This window comes from Pongo abelii, chromosome 16 (genome assembly GCF_028885655.2).
Source record: "Pongo abelii isolate AG06213 chromosome 16, NHGRI_mPonAbe1-v2.0_pri, whole genome shotgun sequence".
Lineage (NCBI taxonomy): Eukaryota > Metazoa > Chordata > Mammalia > Primates > Hominidae > Pongo > Pongo abelii.
In genome coordinates, this window is record NC_072001.2 from 25,403,797 (window position 1) to 25,419,843 (window position 16,047).

The window sequence follows — 16,047 nt, forward strand, 5'->3', positions numbered from 1 at the left end:
GTATACCATGGCCTTGCTGAGTTCACTTATTAGTTATAGAATTAAAAAAGATTCCTTGGTATTTTTTATGTAGATCATTATGTCATCTACTAATAGGGACATTTTCATTTCTGCCTTCTCAATCTTTATGCCTTTAATATATATTTTTTTGCCTTATTCTGGTGGCTAGAACTCATAAGAAGGAATTTGGCCATTCATTCACTAAGCTAGATCTACTTGCAACAACTTCTTTCAGTTTTTCTTCATTTTAGAAGAGTTTCATTTCACCTTCATTCTTGAAGGAAGTCTTACTGGAGATAGCATTCTTAGTTGACAGTTCTTTTCTTTCTTGAGAAATGCTCTGTTACTTGCTTGTGCACATATGGTCTCTAATGAGGAATGTACTGTCATTCAAATTGATTTTCCCCTACAGATAAGTTGTCATTTCTCTCTTGCTGCTTTCAGGAATTTCTTCTTTTTATTTAATTTCAGGGATTTGATTATGTTGTGGCTTAGTATGGATTTCTTTGAGTTTATTGTTTTTGAAGTTTTCTCAGCTTTGTGAACTTTAGATTTCTTTTACCAAAATTGGGAAGTTTTCAGTTAACAATTATCCAAATATTCCTTCAGCCCCATTCTCTTTTTCTTCTTCTAGAACCCCCATGATACAAACGTTGAATTATAGTCTTAAAGCTCTGTTCATTTTTTTTCAGTATTTTCTCTCTGTGTTCATATTGGATAAATTTTATTGATCTGACCCCAAGTTCACTAATTCTATACTCTGTCATCTCCACTCTACTGTTGAACACATTCAGCAAGTATTTTATTTTTATTTTATCATTATCATATTTTTCAGTGTTTAGTTTTCATTTGTTTCATTTATTTATTGCTTACTCATTGCCTATCGCATCATTTTGTAATATAGGCTTTAGAATCCTTGCCATATAATTTGTACAACTGACTTCTCCTAGTGTTGGCATCAGTTGATTGTCTTTTCTTATCCAAGTTCTAATTTTCTGGATCATTGCATGACAGATGATCTATAATTATATACTGGAAAAACTGGCTATTAGGACATTATGGATTATATTTAAAAGTTGTATTTTAGCAAGCAGTTACCCTTTTTAGGTTTGGCACAAAGGTTCTGGTGTTCTTTTGTGCACTGCAGCTCCAATGACTGTCTAGTTTTGGGAGCTGATGCCATCCTATTTTTGGTCTGCTTGCTTTATCATTGGTGTTGATGCTTCCACTGCTCCCTGCTGATGCTGCTTGAGGATGTGGAGAAAATACCCAGGTCAGACCACCTGGTATCTCTAGGAGGAGGGGATCTTCTGACTTGCTCATTTGTTTTGAGGTTCTCCCCCCACTATGGAGCAGTGCCGACCATGAGCATTTCCAAGCCCAGGTAGTTTGGGAGCAAGGATATTCCTCATAGGTGCATCCTGGCCTCAGTGTCTCTGGGTTGGGGAAGGGATTCATGAGGCTCATTGATGGGAAGAGGAACACTTATTGTCAGTGGAGATTCAGATTGATCTCCTTAGTTGGTTCTTCTGGGCTCACCTGGTATTGTAGGTGGGACTCGTGTTCAGCTTGAAGGAAGAGAGAGCCCATCTGGGCTGTCTTCTGTAGCTAGGCTGGGCCAGGAATCATTCTGGCTGGGTTACCTTCTTTTGTTGAGTGGAGGGTATGGGTGCCCCACCATTGTATTGTTCCTCCTACCCTGGATTCCAAACCAGTTCACCCTCCTCATCCACATTTCAGAGTTCTCCTTTGGTCATCTCAAGTTTCCAAGATTCATAATTGTACTGAGTGGAGAGCAACAGGCAGAAATAGAACTTTCTGGAAATGTCATCTTTTCCAGATCAAAATGCTCATTTGCTATTGAGAAAGAACTCAGGTGATCAAATGAGAATACTCTTTTTTTTAAATAGATATTAAATCTAGGTTTAAGATAAGCATAGCATTATTTCTTTAATTTCATATTGGAGAGAGTTAGTTTTAGGTAAACAGGTACAACTTAAAAACAGGTTTTAGGTAACCTCCCTATTTAATTCTTATATGGGTTCTTTCCATAAAAACTGACATCTGGGTGGTTCTGCACTGAGAACACAGCTCACTGCTCCCCTCAGTCAGTTCCAGACCGGCCTGCCCACTGCATGGCCTTTGTCACCCTGACACTGGCTCCCCAACATCTAAAACCAGCAGTGTTTTAGTCTGGGTCTTGAAACTGTTGGCTGAACATGCCCAGAACTGGCTGTTATACACCACAATGTCAATTTTCAGCAGCTTTTTACTTTTTCAAAGTAGCTTAGTCCAGAATAAGGAAGACCGATTGAACACTTACATTTCCGACTTTTACATTTTCTGCAGGACATTTGTTGTGCTGTATATAATCACAGTTCTCCCCATGTCACCATGCCCCAGCAGGGTCCTTGCCCCATGTGACTGTCACGGCCATACCTCACCTGCACTGGCATGAGGCTGGGCTGAAGTCCCCTCCTCACTGTGTGGTTGGCGGTGGTTGGGGGCTGGAGGTGCTCACTGAGTCTGTCTGTGTGCCTGTTTCCTGGGCAGTGATCTGATGGTGTTAATTTTCAAGTGGAGGAGACAGTAAGTGAAATTAATACATTTAGGAGTGACAAGTTTTGGGGAAAATAGAGTCAAGTCATTTAAACAGGTTGGTTGGGAGGGAACATCTGAACGGATGTCTTGAGCCAGGGTTCTTGTCACAGCCAGGAGGTCTGTAGCAGGAGCAGGATGAGTGAGGGAGGAACCAGGGTCTGATCCCGCCAGACTGTAGGCCAGAGAGGGACTCTGGATCTCAGTGCCTGGGAGAAGCAGCTAGATAAATGGATGGGGATGTGGGAGACAGGAGAGTACATCCCACTGTCCAAAAATGCGATGCTGTATCCACTGCTGCATCAAAGGCCAAAGTTGGGTGAGGGAGGAGACTGACTTTATTTAGGCTGTCACCATAGAACACCCCAGATCTGAAGAGCAGTGTCGTGGCTGGGGGGTTATCTTGGAATTTTACAGGGATGGTTAACCAGTTGCAGAGGAGTTGACTCACAGCTAGGGTTGTTCTGCAGAAGAGGAAGTCTCAATCAGTTTTTGGAACAAAGATTGTTTTTCTTTGTAGTTAAGTAGGTTCAGGGGGAAAAAAAGTTCTATTTTTTATTTATTTATTTTTAATACAGAGTCTTGCTCTGTCACCCAGCTGGAGTGCAGTGGCACGATCTTGGCTCACCGCAACCTCCACTTCCTGGGTTCAAGTAATTCTCCTGTTTCAGCCTCCCAAGTTGCTGAGATTACAGGGATGCACCACCACTCCCGGCTAATTTAATTTTTGTATTTTTAGTAGAGATGGGGTTTCACCATGTTGGCCAGGCTTGTCTTGAACTCCTGACCCCATGATCCACCTGCCTTGGCCTCCCAAAGTGCTGGAATACAGGCGTGAGCCACCATGTCCAGCCAAAAAGTTCTAATTTTAATGTTGATGAAGAGTGAAACTCTGTAAAATGTTTAAAGAGGTTTATTCTGAACCAAATATGAGTGACCAAGGCCTGAAGCAGAGTCTCAAGAGGTCCTGAGAACATGTGCCCAAGGTGGTTGGGTTAGAGCTTGGTTTTATACATTTTAGTGGGGCAGAAGTTATAAGCAGACATCAAGCAATACATGTAAGGTGTATATTGGTTTGGTCCAGAAAGGTGGGACAACTGGAAGCAGGGGGCTTCCAAGTCATAGGTGGATTCAAAGGTTTTCTGATTGGCAATTGGTTGAAAGAGTTATTATCTAAAGACCTGGAATGAATCAAAAGGAGTGCTGGGGTTGTGGACACCAAGGTTCTAATTATGTAGGTGAAATCTCTTTGGTAGCTGCCCTTAGATGCTATAGATGGCAAATGTTTCCTATTCAGACCTTTAAAAGGTGCCAGAATCTTAGTTAATTCTCTCCTGGATCAGGAAAAGGCCTGGAAGGGAAGTTGGATTCTCTACACAACGTAAATTTCCCCCTACAAGAGAAAGCATTGCAGAGCCATTTCAAAATATGTCAAAGTGTCAGAGGTGTTCAAACCAGAGCGACTCCATCTTGGGTGAGGGCTAGGAAAATAAGGCTGGGACTTGCTGGTCTGCATTCCCAGAAAGTTAGGTATTTCTAGCTGCTAGAGGTTTACGGTTAAGGGAACAGATTGAGAAGGTTTACTAAACAGATCCAGACTTGGGAGTGTCCAGATATCCCAATATCTTGAGAATAAAGGCATTCCTAATTTTGCTTTAAGTATAATAATATTGATTCTTGCAAAATACGGTAATTAAGAAAATTAATCCTTTACTACAAATCCTTGTAGCAGAGCACATCTCCTCATGACCTTTTTTTATCCTATATACATACACATAAGAGCATTGTACCTAGGGTGGACACGTTTCCTCCTCTTACTTTCGGAAATGCCCGACTCTGTCTATGGAGTAGCTGCACTTTCAACACTTTACTTTCTTAATAAACTTGCTTTTGCTTTGCACTGTGGATTCGCCCTGAATTCTTCCTTGCGGGAGATCCAAGAACCCTCTCTTGGGGTCGGGATCGGGACTCCTTTCCTGTAACAAAAGGAATACATTTTGGGGTAAAATCCTGCAGGTTCTTTCAGGGCCTGCTATCTGTCATGTGATGCTGTACTAGAGTCAGGTTGGAATTTGGTCTCTTACTGCTACAAAGGGTCTGCTCTGTCAGAATCTCTGGTCAATTGTGCCTGAATTCCAAAGGGAGGAGGGTAATATGAGACATGTCTGACTCAACTTCCCCTCTTGGCCTGAATTAGTTTTCCAGGCTTCTTTGGAATGTCTTAGGCCAAGAGAGGGGTCCATCAGTCATTTGGGTGGGGAAGGGTAGAAGTTCATTTTTTGTTGACATTACCTAATCAGAGGCAAGGAACAGTTTTAATGTTACCTAATCAATCATAAGTCCAACAACAGGAGGTCGGAGGGTCTGTGTTTGGCTTTGTCAGCTGCATATACATGGGGCCCCGGTAATCCTGTCTCAACAGAGCAACATTCAAATAAAATTCATCCAGCAACTGAGAATAACTGAATACAGAATGTAAATCTTTACTGGAATTTTAACAGAGAAACCCAAAGGGCCAATGCAAAAACCACAGCACAGCTTGTGAAGAGCAAATCCTTTTTCTCTGCCTCTTGCCCCATCACCAGCCCTGCTGGCCTGACCCCTGGCTTTCCCTCCATCTCATGCCCACAGTTCCCCCATCCAGCCCAGCCTCTTGCTTTCTCCATCCCTGCCTGCCTTCATGGTCAATGTCAAGTTCCCACCATCCTGCTTTGGCTTGCTTTAAATTCAGCAGCTCTTTCCCACATGATTTTAATGAATTTATCAACATTTAAAAGACCACCATCCCCCTCCGCTGGCCCCACCAGGTCTTAAGAGACCCAGGCTGAGGGTGCGGAGGGGCTGACACCCCAGATCTTAGTCATTGTTGTTAACTGTCTTTGCCCCTGTTGCCTGCCTGTCTTTGGGGCTAAGGACGCTAAATTGAGGTGCAGGTGTTGCTGCAAGAGTGTCTGGGCCAGCTGCGGGCACTGCCCGAACTGACCTTCAGTCTTTCTCACACTACTTTATGAACTCTGCAGTGTAGGAAATCAGTGAGAGGTTTCCTGGGGGGATATGGGTTACAGGGAAGCATTTGTGGCCAGGGAACAGCTGGTAGACAGTCAAAAGCAGCGACGACATGGTGGCCAGGTATGAAGGTGAAAGGCAGGTGCTCAGGACCTGGCTGTGGGAGGGAAGCTGGCTGGGCCTCGGGGCAGGGGTGCTGGTGAAGGAGGCTGCCGAAAGCCAAGGGCCGTCAGCTTCTCCAACTGCACAAGCTGATGGAATGCATTTGCCGTGTGCTATCTGGACATAATCTGTGCCTGAAGAGCAAGGATATTTGGTTGAAACCCACTTGTCCTATGATGATGAGCTCCTGGTCTAAGGACAGCAGGCATTTAGTTGCTGAATTCACTAATTCATGGCCTCCCTGGGCCCCACCATGTTTCTGGGCCTGACACGTGGGCAGACCATCTATGACATGGACAGAGGTGTGCTGTTGCATCGCCGACACTCCGGAATAAGCTTCCTGGGCAGACAGAGGAGAGCAGGAGCAAAATTCTACCAGAAGGCTTCCGGGAGGCTCTCTGCCCTGGTGTTCAATAAGCCTGGATGAGGGACCCTTGATAAGCATGGTATTTTGTTGGATTGTAGCTGATGTTCCTCCTGGCAGCCTGAAAGCGACCGGAATAAACCTGTCCCCACCCCTTCTCAGGAGTGTGGCAGAGTGTCACTGTCCTCTTGCTCGTCTCTGCAGCCATTGGCAGTGCAGCCCTTACAGACTTGTGGCCGTGCAGACTGGCATGCACGCCATTCAGATTTCCTCTTGCCAGTAATTGGCAGCTGCCCTGGGTGGCCAGGCAGCCAGCTTCCCTGCAGATGCCTTTTGATAAAGTGCCACTGTGAGCCAGGGTACCAGGGTTCTCCCTTCCCAAGCATGTGGGTGCTAAGAGGTGAGATGTGCTATGCAGAGAAGCAGCAGGATCGCAGAGGCAGCCAATGGAGGCTTGTGGAATGTCTACCCTGATGGCATTTTATGCCGTGGATGAATTAAAAACAAGCTTCCTAATTAAGTGCCTAATCAAATACTCAGCCTCCTGAGGTGTGTACAGAAGAAACGGAAGACGGCTTTTGGCCTCCAGGGGCTTTCATTAAGCATTCCATATTTCATCATTTTCTCCCGCTTCCTTCACTCCCCGAGGCCACGGCCACGTGTGCTGCTTCCAGACTCCTCAGAGGGCCTTATGTATGGTGAGCCCTTAAACAAGCTGTGTGTGGACTAATGCATCATTTCGGATTCTATCATACATATAAAGAGAGTTCGAGATGCCTGAGGGATTCTTTTAGTGACAAAGCCAGATTACAACCGGTTAGGTTCAAGCTGTTCTCTTGTTTTGTTCTCTTCAGCTCATCTTTTCCCGGTGTTTTGCCCAGCTTGCTTCTGCAGACAATGTGCAGAAAGCTTTAAGGGAAGGTGGCCCGGTGCTGCATCCTCCATTGCCTATAAACCTTACCGGCCTCAGCTCTTCCATCGTGCTTCTTCTGCCTCTCAGTCTTCAGCCTGGGATGGGACTCTTGGGTGGGAGGAGATTGGCTTTTGTCCCCCTCCCACATGGCCCTTCCCTCGACCTATGCACAGTTGGTCTGGGCTGGTCCGACCTTCTGACAAATTCTTGAAGACTGACCTTTCCCCAGGCATGCTGTCTGCTCCAAGGTTCCACAGCTGCTTTGCTGTGCATCAACATCATGCTTTAGAGCACTGCGGAATGATGTTTAACTTGCAATCTGCAGCCAGAGAGGCCCCATTTGCTGTGTCAGTGCCCACGCTCACCGCCCTTCCACCATGAAGGCCCATCCAGAAGGCAGGGCATGCGTTCTCTCCTCCCGCCTTGCCCTGGACCTGGCACGGTGCTCTTCTCCTAGACAACGCTGAGCACGTGTTGAAATGAACATATCACCTGCCTCCAAGCAAAGGCATAGCTGCCACAGTTCAGATAAGTCTGCAACATGTATTTCCTAAAACCATCATTTTCAGCAAAAGAAAATGTCAAGAGGAGGATGTTTAAATCCTTGTCTAAATGTCCAGTCCTTAGAGAAACCAGCTTGGTTAAGTTGCTACTGTTTCAGGGCTGAATTGTTTTGTAGGATGATTAATGTTAATCATGTAACAATAATGAGCAATATGCTATATAAAACAATTTGTATGACACATTTGAATAAAAGTAATTTGAAACAATTCATAGTGGCATTGTTACACTTTCCTTGAGCTCTACTGTCCTGGAAACCTCATGGTTAAGAAGCCCCCGTCCCCTCCCTCATCTTTTTGTTCCCCAGGAAAAAGCTTACCGCCAAGATCCACCCTTTCCCATGTGACTTACATAAAACTCTGGAATAATATCCCATTGTTTATCTGGGATAAGGCCAGGCACAGACCCTCATAAATAATTAGCTGGACTTTGTCCCCACTCCTCAATCTGGACAAAACATTCAGTAACTTGACTTGGCCAACCGTACTGAGGATTCTGTCCCGCTGCCAGATGCAGACCCATCCTTTTTCATGTCCACTGAGAATGTTTTCTGCTCAACCGTGGGGTCACGATACCAGCTCACTCCTCTTACCATACCCTGTTCTTTATAGCCGTGCCTACCCCTCCCTATAAAAGAGAATCCCTTTCTTTCTGGCCTTTGGGACGCTTGCAGGTCTGATGGTCAAAATCTCCCCCATGTAACAGTCCTTCCCCCAGTGGCAATGTTCCTTTTGGATAAAGTCTCTCCTTGCCTAAGTCTGGGTTTGGTTTTAATTTGACAATAGGAATCTTCTATGTGTGTAAGGGATGTGTTTCTCAGAGATCTCCATTTTGAAGTGTCCAGTTGGTGAAGTCGTAGTTATATTTTCATGACCTAAGACAGAGACATTTTGTCGTGGTGAGGGTTAGAGGCCTCAGCCGTAAGCAGCCTCGCTGCCCACCCACCCTGCTGTTATCCACAGCTCTGGAAATGCTGCTGAGCCTTCAGATTCCTCTACTCTACTTACTGTTATCAAACTCAGCAAGGGACCTCCAAGCTTCTTGCAGGTCTGCTCCTCGGGGAGTTAGGTGGGATGGATGAGGAGAAATAGGACTCATTTCAGGAGGCTGGAGACTTGTGAGATAAGCATGGGAGCTTCTCTCAGATCTGCTGACTGTGTAGGGACTGAGACAGAGCAGGGTGCACCTTGGGCTCAGCTGACCCAGCCTGTGCCTGTGCCCAGCTCTGCTGGCACACAGGGAGCAGAGATCACTGCTTCTTCAGGCAGGATCTGAATTAATCTGCTGATTCCAGTCATCAGGATCAATATTTAATAAGCACTTGTTCACCTGCTTGTCCTCCACATGAGGTCCTTAGAAATCAAGGACCATGTGTAACTCAACTCTGCATTTCCAGCACATGGCAAAATGCCCATACATACTTGCACTGCATGTGTTTTTGTTGACTAAATTGATGAATTAGGTTAAGTCACCCTTCACCTCTCCTTCTTCTTCTCTCCTAGTGGAGAGATGACCAGCTGCACGAGTGGACCCAGGAAGGCTTTGATGCCCTTCCCTGACCCTTGCAGGGGTGATGCTCAGGGCTGCAGCCTGTGGCTCCCGGGTTGTGTCTGAACTGGAAGGATGGGCACACGGGGGATGGCCTCTGGTGAAAAATGTAGGGGACCTTTTGATCTTTTTCTGTCCCTCCACAGCCAAGAACACTCAAGCTGGCCCTGCTGGAAATAGGGAGTCACACCCAAGCACAGGGCTGGTCACAGAGCTCAGAAATGCCAACCTTATTGGCCTCTTATTCTAAACAACATTTCTGAAAGCAGCATATGGGCACAGCACACTGTGCTGTAAGTCACGTTTATGGAAGCAGATGTAAATAGCAAGGCCATTTATCAACAGAACAGTTTCTCAAGACAGGAAAGTGGAAGACAACATCCAATTCATTTTATTACTCAATCACAAAAAATAACCAGTGTACAGTTAAACATGTACCTTAAACAGTAGTGTGCTGAGGGAAACGGCGTGAAATGCGAATCTCACCTGTACCTCTGCACTCCTGAGTCATGTCCTCTGCTGACAGTGATCTCTGAGACATTTGCCAACTCTTTGGGAGAAGATGGCTTCTGTAGTTGAGGTAAAAGAGCTCTTCATGGGTGCATGGAGGAAGATGAGGAAGATACGGGATTTATGCCTGAGGTAGATCCAGTTGGATGTAAGAGAATTCATGTGCTTAGAAATCATTAATATTGGCCAGGTGCTGTGGCTCACACCTGTAATCCCAGCATTTTGGGAGGCCAAGGCGGGTGGATCACCTGAGGTCAGGAGTTCAAGACCTGCCTGGCCAACATGGTGAAACCCCGTCTCTACTAAAAATACAAAAATTAGCCAGGCATGGTGGTTGGTGCCTGTAGTTCCAGCTACTTGGGAGGCTGAGGCAGGAGAATCACTTGAACCCGGGAGGTGGAGGTTGCAGAGAGCAGAGATCATGCCACTGTACTCCAGCCTGGGTGACAGAGTGAGACTCTGTCTCAAAAAAAAAAAAAAAAAGAAGGAAATTATTAACATTATCATTGGTAAGTGTAATGATCAGCAGGCAGTCGTATCATCGCTGCTTCTCCAAGGAACAACTTAAATCTGGAAATAATAGTCAAGCACTGCTATCCCTTATAAAGACAGGGTGACCACGCATTGCAGGATCCTTCCTAGGCGTGGAGTTGACCAAATCATGAGGTAGTCCTCTTTTAGTGTTCTCCTTAAAGGACGCTGCAGGCTGGCAAGGGTCTTTAAGAAATCATTTTCTATCTATTTTTAGGATTTCCCACTTCTCATTTTTCATCACGAAGGCATCTGGAACTAAAGAAAACTCAAGTAGTTCATGTTGACAGGAAAAGGCAAAAGAGGCTCCATGTGCTAGAAGACGCTGGCGACCTTGCTCTGCCCTGGTTCCGCCACTGAGTCAACCTCAGACACACTGTTTGGTCTCTGTGCCTCAGTGTTCCACCTGTAGAGAGAGGCATTGGACAAAGGGCTGCTGGACAATTCTTCTAGACTGTTGATATTAAGTTAGATGCTTAACCTTGATGCCTTCATATTTTTAAATAAACATTTGTGTAGATGTACAACATACATATAGGAAATTATAAATATTTCCCTAGTGAATTTTCACAAAACTCTTACCACCTAGAAGCCCCATTCCCTGTATGCTTTCTGGAAATACTGACTTTTAACTCTGTAGGTTAGTTGTGTTTGGCGTAGAGCATTTTTTTTTTTTTTTTGAGACCGAGTTTCACTCTGTCACCCAGGCTGGAGTGCAGTGGCACGATCTCCACTCACTGCAAGCTCTGCCTCCCGGATTCACGCCATTCTCCTGCCTCAGCCTCCCGAGTAGCTGGGACTACAGGCACCCGCCACCATGCCCGGCTAATTTTTTGTATTTTTAGTAGAGACGGGGTTTCACCGTGTTAGCCAGGATGGTCTCAATCTCCTGACCTCGTGATCTGCCCGCCTCGGCCTCCCAAAATGCTGGGATTACAGGAGTGAGCCACCGCGCCCGGCCCAGCATTGAGCTTCTTCTAAGTGGAAGTGCACCGTGTGATTTTGCTGTGTGTCAGTCTTGTTTCGCCCCACACGATATTTATGGCACTCATCGGTGGTGTTGGCAGGTAGCAGAGTTTGCTCATTTTGATCCTTCAGGTATTCCATTGTGTGAATGTACTGTAGTTTATTGACCATCTGTGGTTGGTTGGTATTTGGGCTGTTTTTTGTTTCTAGGTCTTATTAATAATTGTGCTAGGAACATTCTTGTGCATAGTTTTTGCTTTGTTTTGTTTTTGGTGTATTTCTGGTTGCTATATATCTAGGAATGAAATTTCTCTGCCCTAGAGTGAGCATAGGTTCAAGATTACTACATAGTTTTCTAAAGAGATTATGTTACTTTATACTCCCACCAGTAGAATATTAGATTCCATGTGCTCCCTGTCTTCAGTAGCAGGTGGTGGTGTTAGCATTTTGTTATTGGGCATTGTGGCGGGTGTGTAATCGCACTTCACGACAGTTTCGATGTGCATTTTTCTGATGACTGATGATGTTGAGCACAGCCTCTTTTGTAAAGTGTCTGTCCACACCTTTTGTCCATTCTCCTATGATGTTGTCTGACCTTTGGCTAATTTGTGGGAGTTCTTTCACTACTCTGGATCAATGACTGCCTTGTTACTCTTTTAATGGCATATTTGATCGCAACAAAAGTTGTTAATTTTAAGGCAGTCCAATTTATGAATCTTCTTATGATTAGTGCTTTTTGTGTCCTAAGTAAGGAATATTTGCTCACCTCCCAAAACATGGTAATTTCCCATTAGATCTTGTAGAAATTCTACTGCTTGCCTTTTATGTTTAGCTCCACGATCCAGCTAGTCTTATTATTTTTATGTATGGTGTGAGTAGGAGTCAAGATAGCATTTTTTTGGTATGGATATTCAGTTGACTTTTTATTTAAAAGACTATCTCTTCTCTTTCTGGTCTAGAACAGACTATTCTGTTCTATTGACATATTTTGCTATCCTCAAACCAACACTCCTTGTTTTAATAACTGCAGTTTTATGATGTGTCCAGATATGCTGAGGTGTGAGCCTTCCAACTTTGTCCTTCATTCTCAAGATTGTATTGACTATTTGCCTTTTTCATTTTCATAAATATAATAAATTTTGAATGTTTCTTATGAATTTCTATAAACCTAACTGCTATGATTTTGATTAGAATTGCATTGAATCTACAAATAAATTTGAGAAGAATCATACTCATGAGCATTTATTTAGGCTTTCTTTAAGTTCTCTGAAGAATGATTTGTAGGAGTTCTGTGGAGAGGCCATGCATCTTTTTTACTAGATTTATTCCTAATAATTTGATGTTCTTTGAGGCTATTGTAAATGGTATCCTTTAAAAAGTTTCTTTTCTAATTTATTATTGCTGACATAAACAAAGGTAATTGTTTTTTTGTATGTGTTGGCCCTCTGTCTATAAACTAACTTTGCTAAATTTAATTAATAATTCCCACAATATGTCTGAATGAACTCTTGTATTCTCCACCGAAGTATGTTATAATAAATACTGGCATTTTAAATTTCTTTTTGTCCAAGCTATTCTCTTATCCCATTTCTCAAATTATTGCTCTGGTCAGGACTAGATATTTCTATGTCATGCCCAAATTCATAGTGAAAGCTTTCAACATTTCATAGTTAAATGTGATGTTGGCTGTGATTTGTTGTGTATTTAACAGGTAAGAAACTTCCTTCTGGGGAGGATTTTCCAGGAGGTGGGAACTTGACTCTGTTTTCTGTGACGACACTTGAGGCCATTATTTCTTTGCTTCAACCAGATTTATTTGTAAACATACTAATGGGATTTGCTAATTGGAAGATAACCAAGAGCATTTAGGGGTTGTTATGTAGTAAGTCCTTTTATAAGAATGCTTTTAGCAGGATAGACCTGGTTTTTAATCTTTCTAGCCCCATGAGACTACTGAAAACTCCATGTAGCTTCCTGGCTTCTCAGCTACTCCATTCTGCTCTGTGTCCCGCCTTTCAGATGCCACCTTGGAGTCCACAAGTAAACTGAGGAAAAAGTGTCGGGAAGCCCTAGGTGCCTCCCCCTACTCTTGAAATTTGGAATCCTTGAATTCTGGTCATCTGTTTGTTCTCAACAAAAATATTTCGTCCAACTTTTATATTGTTCTCTGGGGAGAGTCCATCAGGAATAACTTAATCCACTATTGCAAGAAGCAGGAGTAAATTCTTCTGAAAATGCAAATTTTAGCATATGTAATACACAATTTCAAAATAATTATTTTAATATTTTATGAATATAACATGTACACTTATAGTTATTTTTATTATTTTATTTTTTAATTAGCAGATCTAATTTTATATTTATCATGTACAGTATGATGCTATAAACTATATGTACATTGTGGATTGACTAAATCTCACTAATTACCATATGTATTACCTTACATAGTTATCATTTCTGTGGTGAGAACACCCAATACCCATTCTTTTTACCAGTGAGTTTTATACTTTCAGATGTTTTCTTGTTACTCATTAGCGTCCTTTTCTTTCAGCTTAAATAACTCCCTTGAGCATTTCTTGAAAGATAGGTCTGGTATTGAACTCCCTCAGCTTTTGTCTGGGAAAGTATCTCACCTCACCTCTATTTCTGAAAGACAGTTTTGCTGTATACAAGATTCTCGGTTGGCAGGTTTTTTGTTTTTTGTTTTTGTTTTTGTTTTTTGTTGTTTTTTTCCTTCAGCACTTTTAATATAGCATCTCACTGTCTTGGCCTGTAAGGTTTCTGCTGAGAAATCTGCTGCTAGCCATATTGTAACTCCTTTATATTTTATTTGCTTCTTTACTCTTGCTACTTTCAGGATCTTCTCTTTGTCTTTGGTTTTTGACAGTTTGATAATAATATGTCCTGGGTTTGTCTTGTTTTGATGGAATCTAACTGGAGATCTTTGACCTTCCTGTACGTAGTTATTTATATCTTTCTCTAGGTTTGAAAAGTTTTCTGCTATTATTTCTTTAAATATACTTTCTACCTTTTTCTCTTTCTCCTTTTTAACTCCTATAACACAAAGATTTGCTCTTTTGATGTTGTCCTATACATTTTGTAAGCTTTCTTCATGCCTTTTCATTCTTCCCTATTTTTTTCCCTCTGACTATATATTTTCAAATGACTTGTCTTCCAGTTTGAAGATTCTTTCTTCTGTCTGGTCAATTCCAATGTTGATGCTCTCTATTGCATTTTTTGTGTCATTCATTGTATTTTTCACCTCCAGGATTTCTGCTTGATTTTTTAAATTATTTCAATCTGACTGTTAAATTTCTCATTCTGGCCACTTAATATTTTCTTCATTTCACTGATTTTTTTCCCCTGTATTTTCTTAAAGTTCACAAAGCTTCCTTAGTAGTTAATTTTAATTCTTTGTTAGGTAGTTCATATATCTTCATTTTTTTAGGCTCAGTCATTGGCACTTAATTTTGTCCCTTTGATGATGTCATGTTTCCCTGATTGCTCTTCATCCTTGTGGTCATGTGTTGATGTTTGTGCATTTCAAGAAGTAGGAGCTTATTTCAGTCTTTGCAGACTTGTTTTCTCTGGAAAAGCCATTCAGCAGTCAACCTGTTTAGAGATTTTGAGCTGGTTGTCTGGCATGGTTCTGAAGCCTGGGGCAGCTAGGGCCAATGTGGTGTGGGGGTGGACCTGACTTTTGGTGCCACTGTGGCCAGTGTGGTGCCAGGAGACACTGGAAGCCTAAGGCTGCAATGGCTGTCATGGTGCTGGGGCATGCCCCAAAACCCAGGCCTATTATAACCAGCATAATGCTAGGGTAAGCTGGAGGTCGAGCCTGCCTCACAGCCCTGAAGCCCCACACCTGGACAGGTCTGGAAGCTTAGTTTGCTGGTACTAACCTGGAGTCTGGGTCCATGGGGATCTGTCTGGTGCTGAGTTTTAACTATGACAGGCCCAGTGTTGGGGCCTAAGGCAAAGTCCTGTGCTCACTGTCCTCTCATTCCCCGAAGAAGACATTATCTCACTCCGGGCTGCACTGATTGAGGTTGGGAAAGGCATGATGTGGGTAATGTAAAACTGTCCTTCCTACCCTTTTCAATGCATTCTTTCTTATGACTGTGCTACAACCAGGTATCATGATCTCTCAATTTTTTTTTTTTTTTATTTGCTCTTGAAAAGGTATTTTTGTGCATGGATAGTTGTTCAAATTGATTTTTCTGCAATCACTGGAGAGTGATTGCACTATTCTGCCTTTCTGCCATTTGGCTCCACTTCTCTCATATAATTTTTTTTTTGAGACAGAGCCTCACTCTATCTGGAGTGCAGTGGTGTAATTTTGGCCCACTGCGACCTCTGCCTGCCAGGCTCAGGCAATTCTCCTGCATCAGCCTCCTGAGTAGCTGAGATTATAGGCATGCGCCACTATGCCCAGCTAATTTTTGTATTTTTAGTAGAGACGGGGTTTCACCATGCTGGCCAGGCTGGTCTTGAACTCCTGACCTCATGGTACTTCCACCACGGCCTCTCAAAGTGCTGGGATTACAGGTGTGAGCCACTATACCTGGCTTCTCATATAATTTTAATAATATACTTTAATATGTAATATTTTAAATGATATTTTAATAGTTAATGCTTTGAGTGAAGTTAAATGTACATAAAATGTGATGATTTAAAATGGAGACATTCAATTTTATGGCTGTTTTTCATTATTAATAAATAAAAAAGTAATTATCAATAAATGTTTAGTGAACACCTACTGCATATCATGCAGCTTTAGATGCTCAGGACACATCAACGAGCAATACAAAGACCCCTGCTTGTATTTTCAGGTGCAGACACAGAGAATCACACACTAACCCTGTCAGTTTATGGGAAATGCTGGGAG

General features: G+C 43.0%; 1 long non-coding RNA gene across 1 annotated transcript; it reads right to left on the reverse strand.

Moving 5' to 3' along the window:
* Positions 1-511: 511 nt before the first annotated feature.
* LOC129050068 (uncharacterized) lies at positions 512-6,399 on the reverse strand. The gene is made up of 3 exons (XR_008513498.2): positions 5,933-6,399; positions 4,389-4,574; positions 512-3,062 (listed from the first exon to the last, which is right to left on the reverse strand). It is a non-coding gene; the product is annotated as an uncharacterized LOC129050068 (long non-coding RNA).
* Positions 6,400-16,047: the final 9,648 nt, after the last annotated feature.